Genomic DNA, 18449 nt, shown 5'->3' on the forward strand with positions numbered 1-18449 from the left:
GGCGCAGCCAACCGCTAGAAATTCCAGAGATTTGGACCACCGGTAGGATGCCTCAGCAGTCAAAAAAGGTCAAAATAGGCGATTTCGGTTTCTAGTGTCGATACATCGTTGCGGTCATCTTAAAAAATTGTCTTTTAAGGATAATGTGTATAGTACTAATACCTATCACATACGGGAGAGGCGATAAAATCTCTTTGCATTTGCAATTTCAAAATTAATTAAAACCAATATTAAATTCCGAAAATCGTTTTTTTGCTAAAAAAAAATTTTTTTTAATGGGATCAAAATGGGAGTAAAGCACAGAGTCCGGGTGGTAATGGGCGTATTGTGTCCAAATTTCATGGTTTTTGGACAATCGGTGCCGGTTTCGCGACGAAATTACACCTTTTTCCCCTTATAGAAGCCGTAAATTGACTTAGAAAAAAACCGACCTGGAGCCGTGCCAAGAACAACTGACTTGAACGAATGCAGGTATCACCTTGAAATTATCAGGGTACCTAGGTACCAGCGTGAAATGTTCCTCGCCGGAATTTGGTACTCATGGTAAACTCAAAGCAACCTTGTCGGCACGGAAAACATCAAAGGCGAAATGCGAATTTTTGAAATATTCAAATACCAAACATTCGACCATGAGCCAGGCTATCCTGAAATGTATTAATTTCGGTAATAGGAGACAGATTCTTTAAGCCACGACCAATTGTGGATGTTTTAAAGCCCATTAATGTGAATTTTTCACTATTTTTCATTTTCAATTCAAAATGGCGTCCATAGTTTGCCAAAAATCAAAATTCTAATTCCTACAATTTATGGGCTTTTCTTTAAGGATTCGGAAAATATAATTCCCTTGTCTGTAAGTAAAATATCAAAAAAGCCTTAGCGACATTTCACATTTCAAGATGGTGGCACTTCCAGAATGGGCAAAAAACTCCATTTTTTGTGTACGAATCAGTAGTGTCGTAGCTAGTAAAGAAAAAAAAATTCAAGGCAATATGACCTATATTTCGTCGATTTTTTTGAAAACTTTGATCCTTAATTTCATCAAGGGGAGATAATTTAGAAAATTTCTGATGACATTTTTCAAGTCGCATTGGTAAGATCTACATACATACTAAATTTCATGAAAATCGTGCAACTATTAAAGAAGTTGTCAAGTTGCTTTCAACTTCCGGTTCGAAATCACAGCGACGAATTTTCGAAATTCGAAAATCCGAAATTGCAGATTTGAAGTAAATGTTTCAATGTACTCAAAGAAAAAAGAATTAGTAAAATAGGTCTCTTAGTCACAGAGTTATTGGAATGTAGGTCAGTATCTTCGTTCGTAAAATTCAGTGATTTCGGATTCGTGAAACGTTTTGAAAATATATTTAATCAAAAGCTGCCACCCAATTTTGGGGGGGTAGGTCAAAGTTTCAGAGAGATCTCACGGTTAGATTCCGAGAAATCCGATTTGCAGAAAATACACAAAAAAAAAAAAAATAATAATAATAATCTTAACAGAAACAATAAGCTTTTATATGTAATACATATGAAAGCTTAAAAATAATAATCCAAACAAAAACAATGGACTAACTAGAACTGCGATGCAGTAATGACGGGTTTCACCGGTGCCACGTTACCCTAAACATGTCACTTCCGGTACCAATGAAACCATTTAACAGGTTTCCACATAAGCATTGCAAACATCAAATAAAATGGATGCCGAATCAACCAAATCCAGCAATATCAATTCATTTTATACATTTGTTACATGTAAGTGTACAGTACGTCCGGTGATAATGAAAATGTTCAATTAGTTTTATGAAATCAGAAATGGCATAAGGCATCACATGGTGAAAATTTTATGTAAATCAAATAATAATTGCCACTTTTATAGACCAAAAACCTTGAAAAGTGACTTGTAGAAAATCGTCTATTTCTCTGCAACCGTACAAGTTAGAAACCATTTTCTGGTATCTGTATGATCGTATGGGTTCAATCTATTTGCTGATTGGAATCAAATATCATAATTTTAAAAACATTACAAATCAGACTCATTTGAATAAAATATGTTTTGAAGGCTAAAAATACAGTTTTTGCCAAAATGACGTTACTTTCGGTGATAATGAAAATCTTAAATTACTTGTATGAAATCGTAAATGGCATTAGGTATCACACAGTGAAAATTTCATGAAAATCGAATTATAAAAAATACTTTTATGGACAAAAAACCTTGAAAAGTGACCTGTTGAAAATTGCCTATTTCTCCGCAACTGAACAAGTTAGAAACCATTTTGTGATATCTATATGATCGTATGGGTTCATTCTTTTAGTTGATTAGAATCAAATATCAAAATCTTAAACAAACAACAAATACAACTCATTTGAATAAATTATTTGTTTCGAAGGCTATAAATACAGTTTTTGTCCAAATTTCGTCATTTCCGGTGACATTGAAAATGTTAAATTGAGTTGAACTAGTCTCAATTGACATTATGCATCAAATAGTTTCACTTTTATGAAAATCCAATAATAATTGACTCTTTTACAGGCACAATAGCGTAAAGAGTGACTCATGCAAAATTGACCATTTCTCGGCAACTGCGCATATTACAAATTAATTTTCACATACATTCTCTCCGTATAGATTATTGCTACGAGTTTATGAAAGTTACGAAGTAATATTTTAAAATATGAAAACGCTGGATGGGTTGTAAATAGCTTAATTTTACACCTTTTATCACCTTTTAATCGAAATAGCCCGAAAACGGAATCGAAATTAAAAAAACTGAGCCCAACATTTTGTGCGCCTGTAAAGGGCGCACCCTTTCAGTTATACCAGATTTGAAAAAAATAATATTTGCTTTCGAAAAGTGGTACCTAACTGTCAAAATTGTAGTTTTTGGTAAAATTACGCCACTTCCGGTGCCGACAGATAACTCTATCGGTAACAAAAAAATGACAATTGAGACAACGGAGCATATGCACTTTGTTTTAAACAAATCGAACTATAAATAATTAATGTAGGACTGAAAAACTGAATTAGTCAATGGCGGCCAAGGAAAATTACTGAGACAAAAAAAATTAAGATTTTTGCTCAAGTCAGATGACTCGTTAATTTTGCGTAAAACACGAATAAAAAATATTTATAAATAAAAAAGTTTTTTGTAAAAATTTAAATTTTCGAAATTTGGCGCCTAATTTCTGCGAAGATTTGCCGAAAATCAAAAATCAAAAGTAGCGTAGATATGTGCCCCATCTCAAGCTATGCCAAAATGTATCGAAAATTAAAATAGTATGATTATTGTTAAAATTACTGCAATATTTCTAAAAACGATAGCTTATCCTCTAAGTCACACCCACTTTTCCAGTAAAACCGAAGAAATCGTAACGATCAGACAAGCAGTTGCTGAGATCTACTCAAAACAAAAGAAGAATAATAATAATAAGAATAAGAATTTTAACAAAAACAATAGTGTTTCAACCTAATAATAGTCTCAGTAATAACAATTGTCAGCAATATGTGTGCTGTCAATAAAAAGATGTCATATTCTGAGCTGAAATTAATGAGGTTGATATTTTTTTAGGCATTTGGTCAGTTGGATGTAGGCACAATATTATTTTTTCAAACGTTTTGAATATGAAATTTACATGGAATTGTGTGTTCACAATATTTCGCTGGACACGCACAGTGTGCTATGAGTAAAAAGACGTCCTATTCTGAGCAGAAATGTATTTAATGGATATTTTGAGGCATTTGGCCAGATGGATGCGGGACGTCTCTGGCCCAAACATGGCAAGCTTCTGGTTTTGAAAATGAAATAAAACAATTAAACCCTTTTAATGAACTGATAAGATATTCTTACCAGTTACAAAAAACGTTTTAATTCAACAATAGTTGCCAAGTGTTGCCCAGACATGGTCAGGGCTCACACTGTCGGTCGCCAAAGTCGCAATTTGCGATAAAAATATGTAAGTGGTGATTAAAATTTGATTTTGGCGATAATGTTTTGCAGTTCGGCGATTCTTTTTGAGAACTGGCAGAAAAAAAATCTTCAAATTCTAATCGTATTTATCCTGCATTAACCATTATTAATTGACAATCATATATCAGGATACTTTAAATTAATCAACAGGCTGATAATCCGGATTGTGTCAATGAGTAATACTAATCAGCTGTCTTGGATTAATGATTATTTACTCCTAATGATTAATCCAAGCTGTGATAATTTGATGTTTGTTTCGTCTTAAAAAGAATGGTAATATGTAATCAAAATGTCCGACAGTTCTTTTTGAAGAGAATTAATTATTTTGATAGCTGTATTCCGTTTACAGTGGTTTCATATACGGCATGTAAAATATACAAGCATGCATATCGGATATCATTATTTCAAATTATATTATTACCACTGGCCGAAAACGTATGAACGAATTGAATAGTGACGATTTTTGAGCTAGAATACAGTTCGCCATATGTGTCATATTACTAGGGTTGTGACAATGTAATATGTCGATTTATAGATTTTCTGGGATGCTGAATCCTAAAATGTGGTTTTCTGTTTGTTCTGACAGTAAGAATTTGACCGGTGTTTTCTGGGGCGAAAAACATTGTTCTTCGATAATTCGGTCGGGGCTGAAAAGGAAAACGTTTTTTTCGGTCGGGGACCGGGCCATTTCCAAAATGGTGGACAAAATGGCCGCCAAAATAAAATTTTTCCAAGTTTTTTGGAGTTATTCGTTAATATTTTAATGTAATATGTCGATTTATAGATTTTCTGGGATGCTGAATCCTAAAATGTGGTTTTCTGTTTGTTCTGACAGTAAGAATTTGACCGGTGTTTTCTGGGGCGAAAAACATTGTTCTTCGATAATTCGGTCGGGGCTGAAAAGGAAAACGTTTTTTTCGGTCGGGGACCGGGCCATTTCCAAAATGGTGGACAAAATGGCCGCCAAAATACAATTTTTCCAAGTTTTTTGGAGTTATTCGTTAATATTTTAATATAATATGTCGATTTATAGATTTTCTGGGATGCTGAATCCTAAAATGTGGTTTTCTGTTTGTTCCGACATAATTCCGCCATCTTGATTTTCAAAATGGCGGACAAAATGGACGCTAAAATGCATTTTTTCAATGTTGTTTGGCTTTCTCTAGAATATTAGTTTGTAGTATGTCGATCTATAGGCTTTGGGGGTCGATGAATCCGAAATTGTGATTTTCTGTTCGATCCGACAAAGTTCCGCCATCTTGATTTTCAAAATGGCTGACAATATGGCCGCCGCACTAAACTGCCTATGTTGTGATTGGCGTTTGTCCGGATTAGTATCATGTAATATGTCGAGGTATAGGTTTTGGGGGTCAATGAATCTGAAAATTTGGTTTTCTGGTCGATCCGATCGAATTTTAGCCATATAGAATTTCAAAATGGCCGCCAAAATGAATCTGTTAATGTCATTTTGCTTTTTTCGAAATAGTTACGTGTAATATGTCGATGAATTTGGGTGGCTCTGAATTCGTGTAAACCGAGAACATTCAAAGAAAATCACATCTCAAGGCAGTACGAAAGAATAATAATATAACACTCAGTTGATTTGTTATCACATGTGTATTTACATTGCATCAGGATACTGATCAAACATCGATACATTAATTTCAATCAATGGCAAAGGCATTCTTCAGGAATGTATCTATGTCACGACATACAGTTTTCTGGCTTCATTACATTCTTGATTGACTGAATTAGTTCGTTCTTACAGAATGTTTCGTATTTAAATCTCCCATTGTCCATTTTTATTCTGCGTTTCTGTCTGATATCATTAGCAATTGTAGCACGAATGTAGGCGATTTCGGAGAGGAGTTTTACATTTTCAAGAAAGTCCCTCTCTAGTTGTTTTACTAGTTTGACTTCGTTTGAGTTTCTGGCCCATTTCCATTTAGACTGGCGGTCGACTGAACTACATTCCACTCTTTCAATGAAAAAGTCGACAAACTGAGAAAACTCAGTGCAGACTTCTCCAGAACATCAACTGGTAAAGGAAAACTGATAGGTGCTGTGTTAGAGGAAGTGCTAGTTACCATCAACAGGCAATTGAGTGAAATGGACTTCTTCGATTGCGAGCTAGAAACTGAATTCGTCGATTTTGATAAATTGAAATACGCGCCACTCACGTATTTCGGCAGGTCCGCGCGCGTACCTATCCACACAGTACATTCTTCACTATCGAACACACGCCTGTCTATTTTAGGCGACATACGCACATTTTTAATTTACACACATAAATATTGGTTTAAAAAAATAAAATAATATCGTAATTTGTATACAGAATCATTTGAAAACAAATCACGGTCATAAATTTAAAACGTTATTACATTACTCCATGTGACAGCACGCGAACTTTCGCTACCACGTTGTCCTTGGTTACATGTGTACATAGACTTGTTTGTCCTGACACGCGCTAACTTCTAATAACAGTTTAACAGACTGGACAATTTTTATTTTATTTACTATTATTTCCGGTACAGCGCGACTTATTTCAACTTGCCTACAACTTCCATCATGGCGGATTCGGTGGCGGTAGACACTGGTGAAAACACACTCCTAAAGCTACAAATATCGGTACTGCCAGGGAAAATAAAGGCACTGCAGTGGACCGTTGTAGAAACTCCATATGAGTACACTTTTAGTGATCCTAGTTAAAAAGGCTTTGTGTAATGACTGACGCACTATTTCCTCGTCATTATCTGTCAAATGCACTGCCACAAAAAAATGAAATTGACCACGTCTTGTATACTGTTTTGCCATTTCGAAGTATAGATTTAGCTTCCGTGTTGTTTTTTAAAACTCGTGTTTAAATTGGCAGATATTATTAAACAGTGATAGGGGTCTAAGTAAGTATATGTTGGCAAATTACTCTACCACAACCACCCACATACCGAAAAAATAGAATGAAATATTCTGAGTTTGTGTTGTGTTGAAAAAATGTATGTTGTGTTAAAAATTGGGAGGTGTGTTGTGTTGACCTCCCTCCCTCATTGAATTCTGGAGACCCTAAAACCTGAAACACAGAATTAATTTAACATGGCCTTATCATGAATGTGGAATATTATGAGAGAAACGTCCTTAACATACTTGAAGACAAACAGGTGTATACAGCCATAGATTCGAACAATGATAAAAGAACAATGGGATTAATAAACAGCTTGATTCAAGATCAAAAAAACAAATTGATGGACAATGAACAGGAAAATTCCGAGTATAAAACAAGTCAGTTTTATGGTCTTCCAAAAATCCATAAATCCAAGATGATCAAGGAGTCTTCTTAAACACCAAAATGCCGAATTGATCAGTGTTTTCCAGCCAGACGATCTCCCATTCAGACCAATAATTGCCGGTCCGTGCTGCCCTACTAATAGACTATCAAATCTTATTGATATCTTACTTAAGCTGTACGTGCCAAATGTAAAATCTGTTATTCGGGATGACATAGATTTTGTTAATAGATTGCCCCAAAATCTGAATGATGGTGACGTTTTCATAACCATGGATGTTTGTAATATGTATGGCAACATTCCCCATGACCTATGCCTTCAGGCCATAGAATATTTGTTGGATAAACATCCTGAATGCAGTCATGAGAGAATTTCAAACAACTTCATCCTCAAAGCTATACAAATCATCCTATTAACAACACTTTTACATTTGGCGAAACAAATTACAAACATATTCTTGGTATAGCGATGGGTACCAAGGTGGCACCACAATTAAGTAATTTAACAATGTGATTTCTTGAGGAAAAATTAAACTCAATTGTAGAAATTGAACATAGCCTGGATTACAGATTATATTTAGAAAATTAGTTGAAGCGATTCCTAGACGATATATTCTGTATTTGGAATGAACGAATTGGCAACGTTGCAACAAATAATGAGTGATTTAGATCTAAATATCAAATTCACAATTGAAACGAACAGTCTGCAAATCGCATTCTTGGACGTTCTGGTGAAGCGAAGGGGAGAACTCCTTATAACGGATATTAGTCCAGGCAAGATAGCAAAAGTGCGGGCAGTTGCTGCAATAGAAATGCCGATCACGGTTTATGGTCGGTTTAGACGTATATTATGACCAAAAAAAAAGTCCCAGTCCGAAATCCGTGCCCAAATGGTTCAAATTGGCCAAAATCCAAAATGGCCACCGCTTTTGGCTGGTAAATTCCAATTTCCACCCAATTATCACAATATGATCGAGTTTGGTATCAAAATATACGTTTTCGGGGCAACTGAATCCATTTCCATACACATTTTTGTGATAAGTGTTACCGCTGAGTCAATATTAGAGGTTATTCAAGATGGTGGTCAGTTTTGGCGGGAAAACTCGAATTTTACATAAGGATCAAGTTTGGTGTCATAATATATGTTTTCGAGGTAGCTGAATCTATTTTTGTACATATTTTAGTGATTAAGTGATTCATTTGTCAATGTTTTAAGGTTAATGAAGTGGAGGAGTCTGTATCAAGGTCTAGAGGGTCCGCAGTGCCAAAATTCATTTTTGCGGACCGTTGTCTTTTACATGGTCTGTAGGAAAGACTAGCAGACGGTCTATTACAACATATATAATCGGTGCCCGCTGTTACAACAGTAAACAGTAGAACTCGCAATGCCTATTTTTTTTTTGAAAAGCCAAGACAGGACAAATGACGACTTGACATTAATCTAGTTGTATTTAATAAATCAGCATTGAGGCTGGTGTCCCTAAATAGATGACACTTATTAACTACTTGCACATCTAACTTATTTATAAAACATCTAGCACAGGAATTGTTCTTCACTCTGTGTAACCTAAGCAAAAAATCTAATTGCAGAGGCATGCTGGCCGACTACCCTGCCCTCATAAATGCAAAAACAAAATAAACTCGAAATGGTTGATAAAGCTCGATTCCGCTGAGATTTCCTAACAAGGTGTATGGGTGGGACTGGGGGTGGCTATGTGCCTTCTCTTCTGAAAATGTGCCATCGAATATTGTGCCCCCTTTTTCTGCTGCCCTTCCCTTGTTCCAACTAACTCCAGAGATACTACAAGCTCAATCAGACCATGATTTCCACGGATGACTTCCAAAATAGATTTTACAGACGGATTAATATTTCCATAATATTCAGAATCAACTAATTTGTCTTAGTTTTATTTATTTATATTAATGAATTTAGGAAAATTGCAACACGGGCGACGGGAACCATTATTTCCGATTAGCATACTCAGGGCCAATACGCAAACCGTCACAACGAATGACATTTAATCTGTCAGTACTGTCACCAGTTACTTCCTTGGCCTGGCTTAAAGTGTATTTTGATTGTCGTCTCGTTCTTGGGGTTGTCAGTCTACTTTCAATTCTACCTCCCTACCCCTACCCTCATTAGGGAACAGAATCGAACGAAACTTGGCAGGTACCCTTTGTAAGGAATACCAATCCCTTTTGATGCTTGTTTTTCTTTACTCACAGGTCGTTTAGTTCTTGACTGCAGCTAACTATGTTCATGTTCGGATCTTTGTGACTTAATCATAATCCCTTAACCAAGTGTCAATATATGGTATGTCATGGCATATACGTTAAATCGATTCTACCATGTGCCACAGAACTCAAATTTTCCCTAGCACGCCCTTGGCGTATTGTTGAACTTAGTCATGACTTTACACCAAGTTTTATTCTGTCCTCAATTCTCTGCCATTGAAATTGGTATCTCCGCTCATTATTGAACGTAAGCCAGGAATCTTAATTGGCTCATTATTGTCGGTCCCCAATACCCGTTATCTTTCCGTCATTTTGGGAATGACGATGAACAGTTCACTGCATATCTGACAAACAGGCAATATTGTATCCATCTGTGTCTCAACATTTGAATCATTTTCTGAAATAAATTCGCCACGTGCTTCAATAGGTTTGGCCATCATGGCTCAATTTTCGAGGTTGGTGATTGAAATCGGACACGCCCACGACACTGCGTCCACAGTGGGCTGAGAGTGAACCCTTTCGTCATGCCAGCTACGCTGCTTCCGTAGTGAGCAGTGGTCAACCAGAGCGTCTAAATGCAATTTAGTTAATGCTTGATGAATGTCATCGTATTAGATTTGAGGCGGACTCGACCACTCGTAATCCCCAAATCTCCAATGGGATTTCCCATTATTTTGACCCAGGGGAACCAGTTAATTACCAAGATGAAAGAAATGTGTCGAAAATGAGATCAGCTGCCTCCAAAACATAAATTGACACTAAATGTGGTAATTTTGTAAAATTCGAATTTTCCCGCCAAAACTGGTCGCCATCTGGAATTATTTCCTAATAATGACTCCGCGGTATAACTAATCACCAAAATGTGTATGGGAATGGATCCAGCTACGTCGAAAAGATATATTTTGATACCAAACTCAATCATATTATGGTAAGTGGATAAAAACTGGCATTTTCCAGTCAAAATCGCTGGCCATTTTGGATTTTTGCCAATTTGACCCATTTGGGCACGGATTTCGGACTGGGACTTTTTTTTGGTGATAATATACGTCTAGACCGACCATAAAATGTGGTCGGCATTTCTATTGCAGCAACTGCCCGAAATGGTGCGAAATTGAGTTAAAATGCCTGGACTATTGTGGTAGATGTAGACCTCCGGATTCTCAGATTAGTTGAACTAAAAAGAAATTTATTGAAACAGCATTACCCTCTCAATGTAATAGAAGTTGGGATAAATAAGGCTTTGGCAATTGATATCCAAACGTTGAGGGCTACAAAACCAAAGACAGTTCGGATCATATCATTACCTTTGTCGCTACTCATAACCCCCAACATCCCAAATTCTTTAAAACAATGTACGAGAGCAGGTCATTCCTTACATCAAACAACAACCTCAGAACAAAATTTGATAATAATCAATTCATTAAATCACAGAGACAGCCACCTAATCTGAAACGCCTCCTAACCAAAGCAAAATTCAATTCATCTATCACAAGGACCTTTTTATATGCCCACATTGAAATGTGGTCGTATGTTGTCGTCGGTCCGTCCGTCGGTCCGGCGTCCACAATTGCTTGTGGACGCTCTAGAGGCTAAAGTTAATATCCATTGACTTTAAATTTATATACAGTGGTTAAGGCCATGAAACGAAGAAGCCTAATGATTTTCAGCTATTTCGGATAATTACTGCCAGAGTTATGGCCCTTGATCACTTCAAAAAATCTTGTGGATGCTCTAAAGGCCAAAGTTAATATCCGATTGACTTTAAATTTAAACACAGTGTTTAAGGTCATGAAATGAAGAAGCCTATTGATTTTCAGCGATTTCCGATAATTACTGCCAGAGTTATGGCCCTTGATCACTTCAAAAAATCTTGTGGACGCTCTACAGGCCAAAGTTAATATCCGATTGACTTCAAATTTATACACAGTGTTTAAGGTCATGAGACGAAGAAGCCTATTGATTTTCAGCGATTTCCGATAATTACTGCCAGAGTTATGACCCTTGATCACTTAAAAAAATCTTGTGGACGCTCTACAGGTCAAAGTTAATATCCGATTGACTTTAAATTTATACACAGTGTTTAAGGTCATGAGACAATGAAGCCTATTGATTTTCAACGATTTCAGATAATTACTGCCCGAGTTATGGCCCTTGATCACTTTGAAAAATCTTGTGGATGCTCGAGAGGCTAAAGTTAATATCCGATTGACTTTAAATTTATACACAGTGTTTAAGGTCATGAGACGATGAAGCCTATTGATTTTCAACGATTTCAGATAATTACTGCCTGAGTAATGGCCCTTGATCACTTTGAAAAATCTTGTGGATGCTCTAGAGGCTAAAGTTAATATCCGATTGACTTTAAATTTATACACAGTGTTTAAGGTCATGAGACAAAGAAGTCTATTCATTTTCAGCGATTTTCGATAATTACTGCCAGAGTTATTGCCCTTGATCACTTCAAAAAATCTTGTGGACACTCTAAAGGCCAAAGTTAATATCCGATTGACTTTAAATTTATACACAGTGTTTAAGGTCATGAGACGAAGAATTCTATTCATTTTCAGTGATTTTCGATAAAAACTGCCAGAGTTATGGCCCTTGATCACTTTGAAATATCTTTTGGACACTCTAAAGGCTAAAGTTAATATCACAGTGTTTAGGGTCATAAGATGAAGTCTATTCATTTTCAGTGATTTTCGATATTTACTGCCAGAGTTATGGCCCTTGATCACTTCAAAAAATCTTGTGGACGCTCTAGAGGCCAAAGTCAATATCCGGTTGACTTTAAATTTATACACAGTGTTTAAGGTCATGAGACAAAGAAGTCTATTCATTTTCAGTGATTTTCGATAATTACTGTCACAGTTATGGCCCTTGATCACTTTGAAAAATCTTGTGACGCTCTAGAGGCTAAAGTTATCATCCGATTGATACAGAGTTTAAGAGCTTGAGACGAACAAGTATATTGATTTTCAATGAATTTTTATGACTTGAACAGCTAAATACATGATATTAAAAACCAAACAAATTCTAATGGTTTTCTGATAATTACTTCATGAGTGTATTATAAATGTTTCATTAACGAAAGAAGTAAAAATATGTGACAACACTTGTTGACTGCCCGGACGATTTAGCTGCTGTGGGCGTATGTTTTGTTGCCTGGTAACCTATCTTTTTTTTTTTTGTATCTGAATGCCCGGATCTTCGATGTAAATGTTGCGACCTTATTACGCCAAATAACAAATATAATTTTCATAAGTTTACGTTTAGTGTCAACGACAATATCAATTGTGACACAAAAAATCCCATATACCGTATTTTACGGGGTATAAGTCAATGTGAAGTATAAGTCAAATCGTCATATTTTAGCAATCTATTATCGAGATTCTTGACTGTTATCCTAGTCTAATATAATACTTTGCCGGTGTACACCAAGAAAAATTGGCCCATAATATTAAATAGGCCTACGATAAAATAATCAGTTCATAAATGTAGGACTAAATTGATTAATATTCCAAGTTGTGGTCTTTGTTTATTTCAACCAGTTTATACTTCAATATATCCGATAAATAGCCGCCCATATGAACTGTTTACGTTCATGTGTAGGCAATTGGCCTGTTATTAACATACACTAGTTACCTCTAATAAAAACAGCAGTGCATTTCCGCAGTTTTGTATTGTTTCTGAATATCCCTACTTTTCTTGAAGAGTATATTAGTTAACGATATACTATGTAACCCCATAGACAATGGTAACTATAGCCAATTAAAACCAAAGTGTTACTATGTAAATATGTATAAATATACCGTTAGTCATATTTCTATTATTCCGGCTTTTCCGTATACCGTTAGTCATAAACGACAGTGCTAACAATATCTGCAAAATTATCGTTAATATTTCTATTATTCCTGCGTATTTGATGACATATATTTCTGCTAATCCGTTTACCGGTACAGTTAGCCACTGTCGGCAATCCAAACAGTGTGTCGTCAACGGTGATATCAGTCAAGTTGACGAAAAGGCGGGGCTTACGACAGACAAAGAGTTTTCATTGGCTATTAGAAGGGTAATTTCCATTGAGCACACGCTCATTATACCATAGGCTATGGGTATTGTCTGTTACAATGACAGCGTTAATGGGCGGGATTACAGTTAAACTGACAGAATACCAATTCTCTCTCAATTTGAGGATAACGTGCGGCGCTCCACCTATTCGCTTCTTTACTAGGTTTCATGTCGGTAAGTTTCCCCTTCATCGCCCTCCAACGTCTCACGTTTGACTCCCCCAAACTAAATTCACGACCCGCGGCCCTATTACCGTGTGCTTCAGCGTAACTAATTACCATCAACTTCTCCTTAGCGGTATAAGCGGTTCGTCTCGTAGCCATTCTGAATAAATAATTTTTAAGAATGATGGAATGTTCACTGGTGTTTTATATACATCGGGGTGTTTTCTTTGAGCAAGACTGTCTTTTAGTAACCGTTTTAAGTTACCGACGGTTTTCATTCAACATACATCGGGGTGTTTTCTTTGAGCAAGACTGTCTTTTAGTAACCGTTTTAAGTTACCGACGGTTTTCATTCAACATGGATTCAGTGATTGGCCCATTGTTATAATTTACCGGTATAGTTAATTATCTACCAGTGAGTTGTTATCGTTTTCTTTATGAAGTCGTTTGTAGTTGACAAAATCATTGTTTCTTTGATTGGTATTAAAAATGCTATTGTATTATTTTACCGGTATAGTTAATTATCTACCAGTGAGTTGTTACCGTTTTCTTTATGAAGTTGTTTGTAGTTGACAAAATCATTGTTTTTTTGATTGGTATTAAAAATGCTATTGTATTATTTTACTGATAGATCTAAATGGCTACAATCTGGGTATTGTCATGACGCGTGGAGTGGGCGGGGCAACAGACGCTATCGTTTGTCAGTTGTTTGCATAACTTGGAGTAAACTGGAATTGTTGTTTCTCTTTTACCGGTAGTCAGGATTTAAGTTGTGAGTAGCTGATCATGATATATTATTTCTACAGGTATTATTTAATTTGTTTATCATCAAAACCGATTCATTTATCACAGACAATTACTCACGAATTTAACACGATGTAATAGACGGCCATGTTTGTTGTGGGCGGGACTTGAATGACAATTTCACTACCGTACGAGCAACAGAATTACAGCTGAAAGTTATGCAATAATGCAATTGCATGTTATAATTAATATAAACAAATGTAACAAAAGCAATTTATTTCATAAAGAAATATAATTATATAAAGCTTGATACGGCTAAATATCGGTAATTATTATAACTGTAAACAATAGAGTTTGACCTAGTTACTGGAGATCGCAGGTGGATTTGAGTCACATATGTTATGGCACGAGTTTCACACGCGCTGGGAAAGGGTGCGCCTAAGCCACGCATATTTTTTTTTTCCTGAAACACCTCTGCCAAAGTCGCCCTGCGCCTTATCTACGCATGCGCCTTATACACCGAAAAATACGGTATTATACTGTCCATCTTTATACAATGACATTATTTATGAATAGTCCCAAGACGGACGAAAAGTACTTTAAAATGTTAACAAAAGAAAAAAATAGGGGGATGCCCAAGTTCAGATTTTGTCATTGATGCCGTGTGGTTGGAAAGTTTGCAATCTAATGATCCAATGAAGTTCAATGGCTCGGTAGGTGGAAGTGAGAGGCAACTGGGGTGTCTCTCTTATGGGTGATATCAGCATAGTGTTCTTTAAGTCTAATTCTAAACAATCTTTTTGTTTCTCCTACATACTGACTGAGACAGAGATTGCAAGTAAGCAGGTAGATCACGTTTCGGCTATGGCAAGTGTAATTGCTGTTGCAATTGTAAGATTTGCCAGTTTTGCTGGAGTGAAAGGTTTTCTTTCCTCTAAGCGTGATACAGTAATTGCATTGGGGATAGTTACAAGTGGATTCTAGAAAATTGTAACTTTTCCCGCTTACTATGCTGATATCACCCATAAGAGAGACACCCCAGTTGCCTCTCACTTCCACCTACCGAGCCATTCTAGTCGAAACCTTGACTACCAAATAATTAAACAATTGGGTACCAATCCTGACCTACAAAAATCTACCACCAATAGACGCGCCATTGAACTTCATTGGATCATTAGATTGAAAACTTTCCAACCACACGGTATCAATGACAAAATCTGAACTTGGGCATCCCCCTATTTTTTTCTTTTGTTTACAACCCCTCCACTGGGTGTACCAACTTTGGATTTTTTAGCCTACCAACCCTTTCACCTCTCACGGGAGGTTCTTTTCTACCCCCCCATCTTCTTTATGGGGGTTCGTCTTTAACCTCCACCCTTTCTTTTCCTTAAATACTCTTTAACGTATATGCCGCCCCACTTTACGTCACAATGACCTACTTTACGTCATAACAATCGTTTCCTTACAACCATAATGGAAGCTTGTGAAGAATGTGGAAAAGTTTTTTCCAAACGATGCCATGTCCTGCAACACGCCAGGGAACGACACCATCCCATTTTCTTCAGATGTATCAATTGCGGGAAGGATTTCTGTAGGAAGGAATACCGAACTAAACACAAATGCAAAGGCAACCTTCCTAATGATGAGGGAAACCAGTCCACCAAGACAGATACCCTCCAGACAGCCATACAAGAAACCATCGGGGAGCTCGCACAAGGACCACCGAGCGCCTCTTTTTCGTCTGCCACAGTCGCCGCCCAAGGGCCTCCGAGTATTTCCTTTTCGACTACCACAGTCGTCACCACAGGATTCCCACCAGAAAGAATCTCTTAAACTCCTAGCCGTAGCAATAGCTCTACGTATATCAACGGCGCTCCGTTCCCAACCTTCAGCCACTGGGATTTCCACACATCCCCAAACCAAATCGGAGGGGAAAACTGGACCACCTTAGCCACAAGGGGGAGCGACATCTGGAACAACCTTAACCAGTACCTAGATTCCCGTTTCAGGATCCCGATCCAACCAGGCCTAGAAGACGCCTTTCTAGAGGACACCCTCCTCTCCACCCAGCTTTCCGCCAGTGATTTGTTTAACTCTCAATTTTTATCTGGCTTGGGCCTTAATTAAACTTTTTATTAGACCGTACTTTCTTGTTGCCTTTCCTAGTCCTACCACCCCCCTTCTGTGGTCTTCCCTAGACCCTTTCCCTTTCCCGTCTCTCCCCATACACACACCCCTTTTATTTTTGCATGCGGTTTTTCCTTGCCCCCTACTCTCCTTAGTTTATTTGGGCATACTCATATCTGTAGACCCCGGTCACACACCAACCCCGGTAAACCCCACCAAAAATAATCTCTCATTAACCCCGGTCAATTCCGAAACCCCGGTAAAATACCAAACCCCGGTATTGTAAACCCCGGTAAAACTAACAAACCCCGGTGAAATCTCACCAGGGTTTCCTCACAGTATATATAGAACCTCACTAAGTGAGATAAATCAGTCTGAAGAGTTCAATTCTGAACGAAACTAGTTACTGCTAAACGGGATAACTGGTGAAATCGCCCACCTCTATCTACCTACTTTAAAATGTTATTAAACCAGTGTTGAAATCAGTTTGTGTCGGTATATCTTTTATTTTCTCTTCATTTAACGTGAAACAAAGTAGTGCAGCTTTACAGTTGTTTTAATATTTCTGAATATATATATTTGTAAAATACAGATACAGCGATCACTAAACTCTAGATTAGTCTAGATGTCGACATTAAATTCACTGTTGAATCTAGTAAAGTAAAACTAAACTTTCTTGATGTCACGGTGAATCTTTTACCGAATGGACAAATTCAAACTGATATGTATTATAAACTGACAGACACACATCAGTATCTCAATTTTTGTCCCTGTCCTTCGAAGAAAGCAGGGGACTATTAAAATGGGTTCGTCTGTCTGTCCGTCACACTATTTGGGACACAATAACTCTCTTTCTAATTGAGGTAGAATGTTCAATCTTGGTGTAGGTGTTTATTAGGTCACTGCGTTGATGGAGTTTAAAGATGAGCATTTTCTGCTTGGGGTAAGCAGAGATAAGCAATTTGATTGTTTGATACTTTGGGACACGGTAACTTTAGCTCTAATTAAGTGAGTGATGAAACTTGGTGTATAGTTACATCACATCATTACCTTAACTAAGTTTGATAATGAGCATTTTCTGCTCAGGGTAAGCAGAGTGATAAGCAATTTGATTGGCTGAGACTTTGGAACACAATAACTCTTGTTCTAATTGAGCTAGAATGTTCAAGCTTGGTGTAGGTCTTATTAGGTCAATGCATTGATGGAGTTCGAAGATGAGCATTTTTCTGCTTAGGGTAAGCAGAGATAAGTAATTTGATTGGTTGATGCTTTGGGACACGATAACTTTAGTTCTAAATCAGTGAGAGTGATGAAACTTGGTGTATAGTTTCATGACATCAATACCAGGACTAAGTTCGATAATGAACATTTTCTGCTGAGGGTAAGCAGAGCGATAAGCAATTTGATTGGTTGAGACTTTGAAACACAATAACTCTCCTTCTAATCGAGGGGTGGACGGAAATGGTTAGCATGTGTGCACTGTATCATTAGGTCTGTTATTGAGTCAACTGGCGTGGTTTCGATTCCCCAGTTGTATTTGGCAAGGACTAAGGTCACCTGTTTAACCTCATGGGTTTTTTTCCGGGTCCTCCGCTTTCCTCTCACTGCTAAAGACGCCTACGCGCAAGTGAATTGTTGAAATAAAATTGAACCATGTGTTAGTCCCAAAATGACCTAGTTTGTGGGTTTGTCCGTCCATCTGTCTGTCTGTCCGTCACACTCTTTGGGACACAATAACTCTCTTTCTAATTGAGCTAGAATGTTCAAACTTGGTGTAGGCATTCATTAGTTGAATGCCTTGATGGAGTTGTCTGCTTACGGTAAGCAAAGATAAGCAATTTGATTGGTTGATGCTTTTGGGCATGATAT

The 18449-nt window shown here is 37.1% G+C and overlaps 1 protein-coding gene across 1 annotated transcript in view; it reads left to right on the forward strand.

The window, feature by feature from the left end:
• The window catches only part of LOC130012428 (mucin-5AC-like), a 539248-nt gene that overhangs the window by 205264 nt on the left and 315535 nt on the right, over positions 1–18449 (forward strand). The window lies entirely within an intron of this gene.

Source organism: Patella vulgata, chromosome 4 (assembly GCF_932274485.2).
Source record: "Patella vulgata chromosome 4, xgPatVulg1.2, whole genome shotgun sequence".
Taxonomy (NCBI): Eukaryota; Metazoa; Mollusca; class Gastropoda; family Patellidae; genus Patella; species Patella vulgata.